Here is a 13240-nt window from a genome sequence, read left to right on the forward strand (position 1 = left end):
TGATGGTTTAAGAAGTTGGGGCCCTGCCACCTAGTTGGATAGATCTAGACTGAGTAGTTGTCTCTGAAGTTGGACCCCCAGGGACATTGTAGGCATTTAGGGAGTGGACCAGTAGATGGCGGTGTTTGTGTTCTCATTCATTCTCTCTCTGTTTCCCTCTCTCTCTCTCTCTCTCTCTCTCATAAAAATACACTTTTTTTTTTCCAAAATAAGCATTTTTAATGCAATGGAATAAATTTTATATATTTTAATTCATTAAAATTTTACTAGTAGTAAAATAAGATAGTTCTAAATAATCTCCCAATTACGTGTTCTGTGGTGTCTAACAGATACTAATGTAGGCTGGTGCCGCGACTCACTCGGCTAATCTTCTGCCTGCGGCGCCAGCACCCTGGGTTCTAGTCCCAGTTGGGGCGCCAGATTCTGTCCCGGTTGCTTCTCTTCCAGTCCAGCTCTCTGCTGTGGCCTGGGAGGGCAGTGGAGGATGGCCGAAGTGCTTGGGCCCTGTACCCGCATGGGAGACCAGGAGGAAGCACCTGGTTCCTGGCTTCGCATTAGCGCAGCGCGCTGGCCTTAGCAGCCATTTCGGGAGTGAACCAATGGAAGGAAGACCTTTCTCTCTCTCTCTCTCTCTCTCTCTCACTGTCTAACTCTGCCTGTCAAAAAAAAAAAAAAAAAAAAAAAAAGATACTAACGTATTACTGAGGCTGATTTGTTACAAGTAAATATTGGATTCACATTCCAGTGGGAGCACTAACCAATATAAAAGCAAAATTTTACCTGAACTATATTATCAGCAATAAGTAATCAAGAAATTCAGCTATCACTGAACAGATGTAGCTTCTAAGTTTAGCAACCAGATCAAAGGAAGAACATCCTACACACTATGTTAGAAGCATCCCTCTGTAAAAACCTGTCTTGCCACAGTAGATATGGTCACTAACAGCCAGGACACAAAGAACAGTGGCTTACAAAATCCTCCACAATCTGGTTTCACTACTACCTCCCTTGACTCAGAGCTGTGTGCCTTCCTCTCGCTGCTCTGGCTACTACTTCATCTACTTACAGTTACTTAAATGCATCTGGCATGGTCTTCCTGCCTTGGGCCCTCAGCACTTGCTATTTCCTCAGTCTTGAATGCACTAAAGGTACTTCAAACGCTTCATGGAAGAACAGAATGAAAATAATTTTTTAGGTGGAAAGAAAAATTGAAATCCATGCATATTTTTTTTCATAATATGATTTTTCTATGAATATTTTGAAGAACATTTTCATGCAGGGATTTCAAAATATTTTTGCAACCATAATATTTACTTTTTTAATAAAAAAATGTTTAAAACAATAATTTAACTTGTTTTTTCCACAAACATTTTAAAGTACTCTATGCTATGGTTTGAATGTTAAATATTCTCCAAAGGACAGTATAGTGCTATTGGAAAATTGTGGAAATTTAAACAGGTAGAGCCTAGTCGGAGGGCTTTGGTCACAGGCAGTGTGCCCCTGTAAGGTAGTTCTCCCAAGAGTGATTGTTATAATGTTATTTTGGCCCAGCCCAATCTCTCTCTGCTCCAGTTCAAGATATGACTTTTTGGGATCCAGAGTTGTGGAAAACTAGCATCCCATTATCAGAGTTCAAGTTTGAGTCCCAGCTACTCTGCTTCCAATCCATCTCCCTGTTAACATTCCTGGGAAGGCAGCAGAGGATGTTCCAAGTACTTGGGCCCCTGCCACCCACATGGAAGACCCAGGTGGAGTTCATTGCTCCTGGTGTCAGCCTGATACTGACCCAGATATTGTAGGCATTTAGGGAATGAACCAGCAGATGAAAGATCTCTCTCTCTCTCTCTGTCACTCTGCCTTTCAAATAAGTGAATCTAAAAAAAAAATTAGACACAATCTTTTCTTCCCACATGCACTCATAGCATGATGTGCTGTCACTCACTGCCTTCACTAGAAGCTAAAGCAATGAATGCGCCTAATCTTGGACTTGAATATCCAAAACTTCAAGCTAAATAAACTTTACTTTATTTCTTAAGTCTTTAAGCATCTTGGAGCCATGAAAAACTAATTAATAAAACTACAAATGGCTATAAGAACTACACAACTGATCTGTCTTTTTAAAGTATTTCAGATAATACAGAAAATATAAATAACTCAATGAGTATACACAGATTTAATACTTTTTATTTTGACAGGCAGAGTTAGACAGTGAGAAAGAGACAGAGAGAAAGGTCTTCCTTCCATTGGTTCACCTCAAATGGCTGCTACGGCCGGTGCACTGCGCCGCGCCGATCTGAAGCCAGGAGCCAGGTGCCTCTTTTTGGTCTCCCATGCAGGTGCAGAGCCCAAGCACGTGGGCCATCCTCCACTGCCTTCACAGGCTACAGCAGAGAGCTGGACTGGAAGAAAAGCAACCAGGGCAGAATCTGGCGCCCCAACCGGGACTACAACCTGGGGTACCGGCGCCGCAGGTGGAGGATTAGCCAAGTGAGCTGTGGCGCTAGCCAGATTTAATACTTTTTAACATTTTGTCATGTTTACCTTGTATTTAAATATATATATACATAAACATGCAAGATATTTTTTAAAAAATATAAGTGGATATATTAATATCACATAACATGGGATTCATGGCAAAGATTCTAAAATGAGAATTTAAAATATATACCTTGTACAAAAGTGAGCACACAGAATAAGGTAATTTGCAGTGACTTGTTTAGCTGAAAGGAGGTAGCAGTTCAGGGTGTTAGACAAAATCATACCTAACACAGAGCCAGACAGATAGAAGATAAAGAAACCCTGAAATTCTTTCCATGATACACAAAAGACCATGTTGGACATGAAGTGAGAAAGACAGCCTTTTCAAACTGCTCTCTACATCTGAGTTGCTCCTGGAGGAGAGGGAAGGTTGAAGTTAGGACTCTTGAGAAGTGAAGGAGATCCCCTAAGACAAGGTGGGGTAGGACACTATAGTTTAGAGGACTAAGCCTCCGCCTGCCGCACAGAATCCCATAAGGGTGCTGGTTCGATGGAGCACCTGCTCCACTTCCGATTCAACTCTCTGCTATGGCCTGGGAAAGCAGTAGAAGATGGCCCAAGTGCTTGGCCCCTGCACCCATGTGGAAGACTCTCCTGGCTCCTGGCTTTGGATCAGTCCAGCACCAGCCTTTGTGGCTATTTGGGGAATGAACCAGTGGATGGAAGATTCTCTCACTCTCTATCTCTCCCCTTCTCTCTCTCTCTCTTTTTTTTTTTTTTTTTTTTTTTTTGGACAGGCAGAGTGGGCAGTGAGAGAGAGTCTTCCTTTACTGTTGGTTCACCCTCCAATGGCCGCTGCAGCTGGCACATCGTGCTGATCCGAAGCCAGGAGCCAGGTGCTTCTCCTGGTCTCCCATGCGGGTGCAGGGCCCAAAGACTTGGACCATCCTCCACTGCACTCCCGGGCCACAGCAGAGAGCTGGCCTGGAAGAGGGGCAACCGGGACAGAATCCGGTGCCCCGACTGGGACTAGAACCCGGTGTGCCGGCGCCGCAGGCAGAGGTTTAGCCTATTGAGCCACGGCGCCAGCCCCCCTTCTCTTTCTATATCTGCCTTTCAAATAAATAAGTCTTTTTTTAAAAAGTATACAATAATCAGAGAGACAATGAAACAAAATGCCTCATAGAGTTCTCTGTGGTTGATGTAAATTAGCAAGTGGTTTTTATAATTTCTTGAATGATACAACAAAGCCACAGTAGCAGCAAATAACCACTAAGGGCTTATCCTGTGCTAAGCATTGTGCTCTGAGTTACATAAGCTTTAATTCTCATATCATTTCTACAAAGGGGGATGCTCTTCACAGCCTATTTCATGAAGAACGGAGGAGACAGAAGTTAAGTAACTGCTAGATAGTAGCACCCTATGGTCTCAGAGAGTTTGGCATAGATAGCAAAGTTACTCACATACACTCCTTAGAAGTAAAGGCTACAAATACTTGAAACAACAAAGAAGACAACCAAAGTCAGAGATTTCAAAACAGCCATAGTGTTGAGAGTCATTATTCACAAACACAGCATGGTAAATGTCTATAGGAAAGAACACAGGGCCCTACAAAATAAACAATTTGTAGATCTTAGTTCACTTCAGTGTTGGCCTTATAGAAAAAAAAAATGACAGCCATCATCAAGAATCATACATCGATTTTTTAAAAATGGAATTCAGAAAGGCAAGGTTGAAACAAAACTCTATGGCCAGGCTCTCTTGGCTATGAGCTGAAGGTCTAGGTCTAACTCTTACTCTTTTTCCTCTTAATTATGTGACTCTGGGCAACTCACTTAGTATGTCTTCCCTCAAATTGTGAAATGGAATCAGTAATAATTTCCATCTCATAGAACCATTATGAGGATTAAATTAATGCGTGTAAAGTGTAAAACAAAACCTTCGGTAAATAGTAAGCCATAAATAAAACTGCTTTTGAAATGATGATGGTGGTGGTGGTTACTGCCCAACAGGAAATCCAATCCAATGACAAAGGAGCAAATCTGTAACCCATCCCATCCATTTTGCGTTCTTATTTTCTACCTATCAGATTGACAAAAAAAAAAGTTTGAAAAAAATAATCATGTGATGTGGTAACAAGGATTTCAGACAAGAGATATCTCATATATTGAAAATGTAGAGAATTCTAAGATGGCAGAATAGGGAGGGAGCTTACTGCTCTAGTCTAAGAGAAGACAGTTAAAAAAAAAGTGTAGAGTGTGCAATCTCAGGGAAGAGTTAGAGAGAAAACTGCAGAGGAAACTCCACACAAATTAGAAGGACATTGTAGATCTACATGGAGGGTGTGGATGCACACAACTCAGGACCCCAGCAGCTGAGAGCCTCAGCATCAGCTTTGGAGAGAGAGGTAAGACCAAACTGCAGCAGCCCAAGCTACTGGAGATAAAGCTGTGGGAAGAGCCTGGTCTGAGACTGGCTTAGAGCCCTATGCGGGACAGAGTATCTGCCAACCTAGAGGGAAAAAAACAGGTGACATTTCTCTCTGCCTGAGCACTGGGCACTGGTGTCTTGTAACTAGCCAAGAGAGTGTGGGTGCCATTTTGGACATATGTAACAGCTGTGCCAACTTATGTCCATGTGTCTGGCAATAAGCCGAGAGGAGACACCTGAGTCTGGCTGGAGGAACTGACAGAGGACTGTGTGCTCGTGACTGTGGGAGCCTTCTGTACTGGGACTATGAAAACACTGTGGCTGCATGGGAAGCCACAGGGTGTGGCTGGGTCTTTGGGCAGCCACTGTGGGAGGCTCCACATGTTCAGGGCCCCCTGATTCCCTGATGAGGGTAACTGCTGTGGGATCCATGCTCATACCAAGGACAGCACAGATCCTTTGTGTGGTTCTTGTGGCAGCTTGGATGAATACTGTACACATTGGGGCTAGCACCCAGGCATTGGTCTCCTTGGAGGAGAGGAGGGAGGACTATACCAACAGAGCTGATCAAAACCCCCTATGATAGAGAGAGAAAGAGAGAGAGAGAGAGAGAGAGAGCGAGCAGATGTACCATGCCCAACATGAGTGTCACCTTGGACCCTCCCCTCACCTTGGAGTACTGAACAGAGCTCCCTGGCCACACCCAGCACAAGCCTCAGGGTATTTACTGAAACTGCAGACACTCCACTAAGCCACAGAGGAATAGTCCAAATATAAAAGCCAACACAGGGGGAAAAATCCAACAAGCATCTCCACAAATGCCTAATTATAAATGTAGCAATTCAAGAAATAAAAATAAGGAAGACAGCATGATGCCCCAAAAGGAACACAATACTTCAATACTAGAATGTGAAGATGAAGATTGAAGAAATGCTAGAAATGGAGTTAAAAAAAAACTGATCTTGGGATTACTTAGAAATAATCAAAAGCAAGTCCATGAATTAAAGAAATCTGTACATGACATGAATAAAAATTGTTTCATGAAATAGAGACTTTAAAGAGAAATCAAAATGAAATATTGGAAATGAAGAATTGAATAGATCAAATAAAAATGTGGAAAGCCTTAAGAATAGACTCAGTGAGGTAGAAGAAAGAATATCCAAGTTAGAAGACGAATCTCTGGAAATTTTACTTTCAGAACAAAAAAAAAAGAAAAGAAATTAGAAATATTAGAAATTAGAAATACTATACCCTGCAAAGCTCTCATTTATGAATGAAGGTGAAATATAGACCTTCCATAACAAACAGAAAGCGAAACAATTTGTCACCATTCATCCAGAAACACAGAAAGATAGCATGTGAAGGCAGAAAATTCCCCAGAAAAAGTACAAAAGAAATTCAAAGTAAACAATAGGAATATTTATGGAAAATGGCAGGGCCAAGTTGTTACTTATCAAAAGTCACCTTGAATGGAAATGGCCTCAACTCTCCAGTTAAAAGATACAGGCTAGTTGAATTGATTAAAAAACAAGACCCATCTATTTGCAGCCTACAAGAAACACATCTTACCAACAAAAATATATGCAGACTGAAAGTGAAAGAATAGGAAAAGATGCTTCATGCTAAAGGAAAGCACAAATGGGCAGTTGCCACCCTAATATCAGACAAAAGACTTTAACATAAAAAGCTGTTAAAAGAGATGAGGAAGGGCACTATGTAATGATTAAGGGATTAAGGGATTAGTCCAACAGGAAGATGTAACTATAATAAATGTATACACACCCAACTACTGGGCACCTGGCTTTTAACAGAAATGTTAGGGACCTAAAGGGAAACATAGACAGACATAAAATCAATGAAGAAACAACAGATTTAATTGACACTATGGACCAAGTGGTCCTAACTGATATCTATGTAACTTCTTACCTCACAGTTGCAGAATAACATTCCTCTCATCAGTACATGTAACGTTCTCTAGGATAGATCATATTCTAGGCCATAAAGCAAGTCTCAGCAAATTCAAGCAAATCAAAATCATACTCGGCATCTTCTCTGACCACAATGGAATGAAGCTGGAAATCAACAACTCAAGCATCTCTAGATCATAAGCAAACACATGGAGACTGAACAACACAGTCCTAAATAAACAATGGGTCATAGAAGAAATCAAAAAATTTCTGGAAATGAATAAAGATGACAATACAACATGTAAAAACTTATGGGATACAGTAAAAGCAGTGGTAAGCAGAAAGTTTATAGCAATTGGTGCCTATATCAAGACATTGAAAAGGCACCAAATAAATGAGCTATCAATACATTTCAAGGACACAGAAAAACAACAGCAAACCAAACCCAAGGTTAGTAGGGAAAAAGAAATATTTAAAATGAGAGAAGAAATAAACAATCTGAAACAAAAAAAAAATTACAAAAGATCAGCAAAATGAAGAACTGTTTTTTTGAAAAAATAAACAAAATTGACACTCCATTGGCCCAACTAAACTAAAAAATGGAGAAGACCCAAATCAATTAAATTAGAGATAAAAAAAGGAAAGGTACCAATAGATACCACAGAAATAAAAGGAATCATCAGAAATTAGTACAAAGAGCTGTATGCCAGCAAATCAGTAAACCCAGAAAAAATAGATAGATTACTGGACACAAACAACCTACCTAAATTGAGCCACAAAGACACAGAAAATCTAAACAGACTAACAAGCAAGACAGAAATTGAATCAGTAATAAAGACCCTTCCAACAAAGAAAAGTCCAGGACCAATGGCTTCACTGCTGAATTCTAGCAGACATTTAAAGAACCAACTTCAATACTTCTTAAGCTATGCAAAACAATTGAAAGGGAAGGAATCCTCCCAAACTCCTTTTATGAAGCCAGCATCACCCTAATCTAAATCTGAAAAAGATATAACAGAGAAAGAGAACGACAGACCAATTTCCCTGATCAACATAGATGCAAAAATCCTTAACAAAATACTAGCCAGTCGAATCCAACAGCACATCAGAAAGAACACTCACCCAGACCAAGTTGGATTTATTCTAGGTATGCAGGGATGGTTCAACATTTGTAAATCAATCAATGTGATACATCACATTAACAAACAGAAGAGCCAAAACCATATTATTATCTCAGTAGATGCAGAGAAAACATCTGATAAAATACAATATCCTTTCATGATGAAAACCTTAAGCAAATTGGGTAGAGAAGGAACATTCCTCAACACAATCAAGGCAATTTATGACAAACCCACAGCCAGCATCCTATTGAATGGAGAAATGTTGGAAACATTCCCATTGAGATCCAGAATTAGATAGGAATGACCACTCTCACCACTGCTTTTCAATATAGTCCTGGAAGCTTTAGCTAGAGCCAGTAGGGAAGAAAAAGAAATAAAAGGGATACAAATTAGGAAAGAAGAAGCTAAAATATCCCTAGTTGCAGATGATGTAATTCTATATATTGGGGATCCAAAAGTCTCCACTAAGAGCCTATTGCAACTCATAAAAGAGTTTGGTAAAGTGGCAGGATATAAACAATACAAAAAAATCAATACTCTTGTATAGAAAGACAATGCCACAGCTGAGAAAAACTTCTAAGATCAATCCCATTCTCAATAGCCACAAGAAATCAAATACCTTGAACTGAATTTAACCAAGGACATTAAAGATCTCTACCATGAGAATTACAAAACATTAAAGAAAAAAAATAGAAGAAGACAAAAATATGGAAAAATCTCCCATGTTCATGGATTGGAAGAATCAATATCACCAAAATGTCCATACCACCAAAAGCAATTTACACATTCAATGCAATACCAATCACAATACCAAGGACATTCTTCTCAGATATAGAAAAAAATGATGGTGAAATTCATATGGAAACACAAGCGAACTCAAATAACTAAAGCAATCTGATACAACAAAACAAAGCCAGAAGCATCACAATACCAGATTTCAAGACATACTACAGGGCAGTTATAATCAAAACAGCCTGGTACTAGCCAAAAAACAAACAAACAAACAAACAAACAAAAACACAAAAAACCAGACTGATAGACCAATGGAATAGAACAGAAACCCCAGAAATCAACCCACACATCTTCAACCAGCTTATCTTTGACAAAGGAGCTAAAATCAATCCCTGGAGCAAGGACAGTCCTTCAACACATGGTGCTGGGAAAACTTTATCTCCATATGCAGAAGTATGAAGCAAGACCCCTACCTTACACCTTACACAAAAATCCACTCAAAATGGATCAAAGACCTAAATCTACAACCTGATGCCATCAAATTATTAGAGATCATCGGAGAAACCCTGCCAAAAGTTGGCAAAGGCAAAGAGTTCATGGAAAAGACCCCAGCAGCACAGGCAATCAAAGCAAAAATTGACCAATGGGATTACATCAACTTGAGAAACTTTTGCACTACAAAAGAAACATTCAGCAATGTGAAGAGGCAACTGACAGAATGGGAGAAATTATTTGCAAACTATGCAACTGATAAAGGATTAATAACCAGAATATATAAAGAGATCAAGAAACTCAACAACAACAAAACAACCCAGTTAAGACATGGGCAAAGGACTTAAACAGGCAATTTTCAAAAGACGAATTCCAAATGGACAACAAACACATGAAAAAATGTTGAGGATCACTAGCCATCAGGGAAATGCAAATCAAAATAATGAGGTATCAACTCAACTCCATAAAAATGGTTTTCATATAGAAATTAATGAACAAATGCTGGCGAGGATATGGAGAAAAAGGTACCCTAGTCCACTGTTGGTGGGAATATAAACTGGAGCCACTGTGGAAGACAATATGCAGATACCTCAGAAATTTATTTTTTAAAGATTTATTTATTTGAAAGTCAGAGTTACACAGAGAGAGGAGAGGGAGAGGGAGAAGGAGAGGGAGAGAGAGAGAGGTCTTCCATCTGATGGTTCACTCCCCAACTGGCCACAACATCCAGAGCTGCACTGATCCAAAGCCAGGAGCCAGGAGCTTCTTGTGGGTCTTCTCATGCATGTGCAGGGGCCCAAGGACTTGGGGCATCTTGTACTGCTTTCCCAGGCCATAGCAGAGAGCTGGACTGGAAGTGGAGCAGCTGGGTCTCAAACTGGTGCCCATATGGGATGCCAGCACCTCAGGCCAGGGCATTAACCTGCTGTGCCACAGCATCGGCCCCACCTCAGAAATTTGAACATAGACCAATCATACGGCCCAACCATCCCATTCCTGGGAATGTACCCAAGGGAAATAAAATCGGCATATAAAAGAGTTATCTGTACCCCCTGTGTTTACTGCAGTTAAATTCACAATAGCTAAGATATGGAATCAACCCAAATATCTATCAACTGAAGACTGCATAAAGAAATTATGGGATAGATACACCATGGAATATTACACAGTGATGAAAATAAATGAAACCCTTCATTTGAACAAAATGTATGAAACTGGAAAACATCATACTTAGCAAAATAAACCAGTCCCAAAAGGACAAATGCCATATGTTCTCCCTAATGTACAGTGACTAACAGGCAATCTAAAAGGTACTCTATAGAAATGAAATTGACATTATGAGATTCGATGACTTTGAAGAGCCCTTGTCTCTACTGTTTAGGAAGTTGTTTTTTTTAGACTATTTGTTTAACTCCTTACTTAGTATAGAGTTAATCTTATGGTTGTAATTATTAAATGCATTAAGTTTATACACTTTAAATAAAAGGTTTCTGAGAGGGGGAATAAAATGTACATAAATAAATGGCCACCTTAAAAAGAAATTTGACAATTTCTAATAAAGTAAAAGTAAACAATACATATAAACCAATGAACCAGCAATTCTACTTCTGGATATGTTTGCTAGATATGTTCCTATATAAAGAAATAGAAAGGGGAGGCCAATGCTGTGGCTTAGGAGGCTAAGCCTCCTCCTGCACCCATGTGGGAGACCTAGAAGAAGCTTTTGGCTCCTGGCTTTGGATCAGCTCCGCAGCTCTGGCTGTTGCAGCCATCTGGGGAGTAAACCAGCAGAAGTAAGACTTTTTTTCTCTGTCTCTCCCTCTAACTATAACTCTATTCTGTCTCTCAAGTAAATAAATGAAATGTTAAAAAAAAAGAAATAGAGTTCCAGCCCAAAATCACTATAATAACAAATCATGGTTAACTATCCAATATCAAGATAAAAATGAATAAGTTGTGATATATTTATATATTGAAATGTAACACAAATAAATTAGATAGATCTCCAAAACAGAGGATTCAAAGAAAAATTAAGCAAGCTGAAAAATGATATACCTTACCAATTCTGTTAACACAAATCACATGTAAAAAAAGGTAATATAGCCTAAGTCCAATCTTGAAATTCACATTTTGCTTAAAAAAGTGTTTTCTATTTTGACATAATGTAAATTTTTGTTTATTTCATGAACTGAAGTCTCATCACTTTGGAATGCTATTACATATACTCATAAATTTTGTTCCTTATTTATTCAAATGTCTAGTTATTCTGGTAAGATCCTTCATCATAGTCTTATGAAGTATTCCCTAAAAGATGCTTAATGCTTCTACATGTAATGGTGTGAGTACAAGTTACCTTCTTTTTAAAACAGATTTATTTGAAACACAGGGAAAAAGAGAGGGAAGTGAAGGGAAAGATAGGGAACAGAGAGGGAGAGAGAGAAAGAGCAAGAAGAAGAGGGGGAGAGAGAAGGATCTTCCACTGCTAGTTCACTCCACACCTGGTCACAACATCCAGGGATGGGCGAGGGGGCAGCCAGGAGTCAGGAACTCCATCCTGGTCTCTCCTATGGGTAGAAGGGACCCCAGTACATGGGCCATCATCTACTGCCTTCCCAGATGCATTAGCAGGAAGCTGGATCAAAAGCAGAGCAGTAAGGACTCAAATCAGCATTCTGATTTGGGATGCTGGCATCAAAAGCAATGACTTAAAGAGATCACATAAATAAGACCAAGTGTCTGCTAATAATAATAGAATTAAAAGGCCGGCGCTGTGGCTCACTAGGCTAATCCTCCGCCTGCGGAGCCGGCACTCCGGGTTCTAGTCCCAGTTGGGGCACCAGTTCTGTCCCGGTTGCTCCTCTCCCAGTCTAGCTCTCTGCTGTGGCCCAGGAAGGCAGTGGAGGATGGGCCAGGTCCTTGGGCCCTGCACCTGTGTGGGAGACCAGGGGGAGGCACCTGGCTGCTGGCTTCAGATCAGTGCAGCGCCCCGGCAGTGGCACATTTGGGGGGTGAGCCAACGGAAGGAAGACTTTTCTGTCTCTCTCTCTCACTGTCTAACTCTACCTGTCAAAAAAAAAAAAAAAAAAAAAGAAAGAAAGAAAGAAAAGAAAAAGAAATAAAAAGGAGAGAATGATCCAACATTCTATAATTTGGATTATAGTGGTTCTTCTCCCAATACCCGCCTGCTCACCCCCAAAGCATCCCACCTCCTACTCCCTCTCCCATCCCATTTTTCATTAAGATTTATTTTTAATTATCTTTATATACAGAAGATCAACTCTATACTAAGTAAAGATTTCAACAGTCTGCACCCACACAGACACACAAAGTATAAAATACTGTTTGAAGACTAGTTTTACTGTTAATTCTCATAGTACAACATATTAAGGACAGAGGTCCTACATAGGGAGACTCATATAGCAGACTCATAGAATGACAAATGCCCTAAACAACACTTTGGCCTTAGAATCAGTCCTTAAGGCATTTGGATCTGGCTACAATGCCCATGAGAGCATTTCAAGCATGGAAAGCCAAGACACTGTGACAATAAATGACCTACATGAAAGATCTCTGTGAGTGAGATCCCAGTGGAAATAGGGGACCATCAAAGAAGGCAGTACCTTTCTCTGAAGGGAGGAGAGAACTTCCACTTTGATTTTGGCCTTGTCTAAATAAGGTCAGAGTTTGTGAACTCAAGAGGCTTCCATAGCCTTGGCAGCTCATGACAAGATCCTCGGGTGATGACTGATGTCATAAATAAGAGTGTCAATTATTAACAGCAGGAGTCACTGTGCACTTGCTCCCCATGTAGGACCTCTGTCCTTAATGTGTTGTACTATGAGAATTAATGGTAAAACTAGTCTTCAAACAGTATTTTATACTTTGTGTGTCTGTGTGGGTGCAAACTGCTGAAATCTTTACTTAGTATAGAGTTGATCTTTTTTTATATAAAGATAATTAAAAATAAATCATAATGAAGAATGGGATGGGAGAGGGAGTAGGAGGTGGGATGGTTTGGGGGTGGGAAAGGGGGGAAAGGGGGAAGAACCATTATAATCCAAAAGTTGTACCTATGAAATT

The 13240-nt window shown here is 40.0% G+C and overlaps 1 protein-coding gene across 34 annotated transcripts in view; it reads right to left on the minus strand.

Annotated features, from left to right (window-relative positions):
* Window positions 1–13240, minus strand: part of MPDZ (multiple PDZ domain crumbs cell polarity complex component) — a 184785-nt gene that overhangs the window by 49408 nt on the left and 122137 nt on the right. The gene's annotated exons all lie outside the window — the stretch shown is intronic.

The sequence above is a fragment of the Oryctolagus cuniculus genome, chromosome 1, assembly GCF_964237555.1.
Source record: "Oryctolagus cuniculus chromosome 1, mOryCun1.1, whole genome shotgun sequence".
NCBI lineage: Eukaryota > Metazoa > Chordata > Mammalia > Lagomorpha > Leporidae > Oryctolagus > Oryctolagus cuniculus.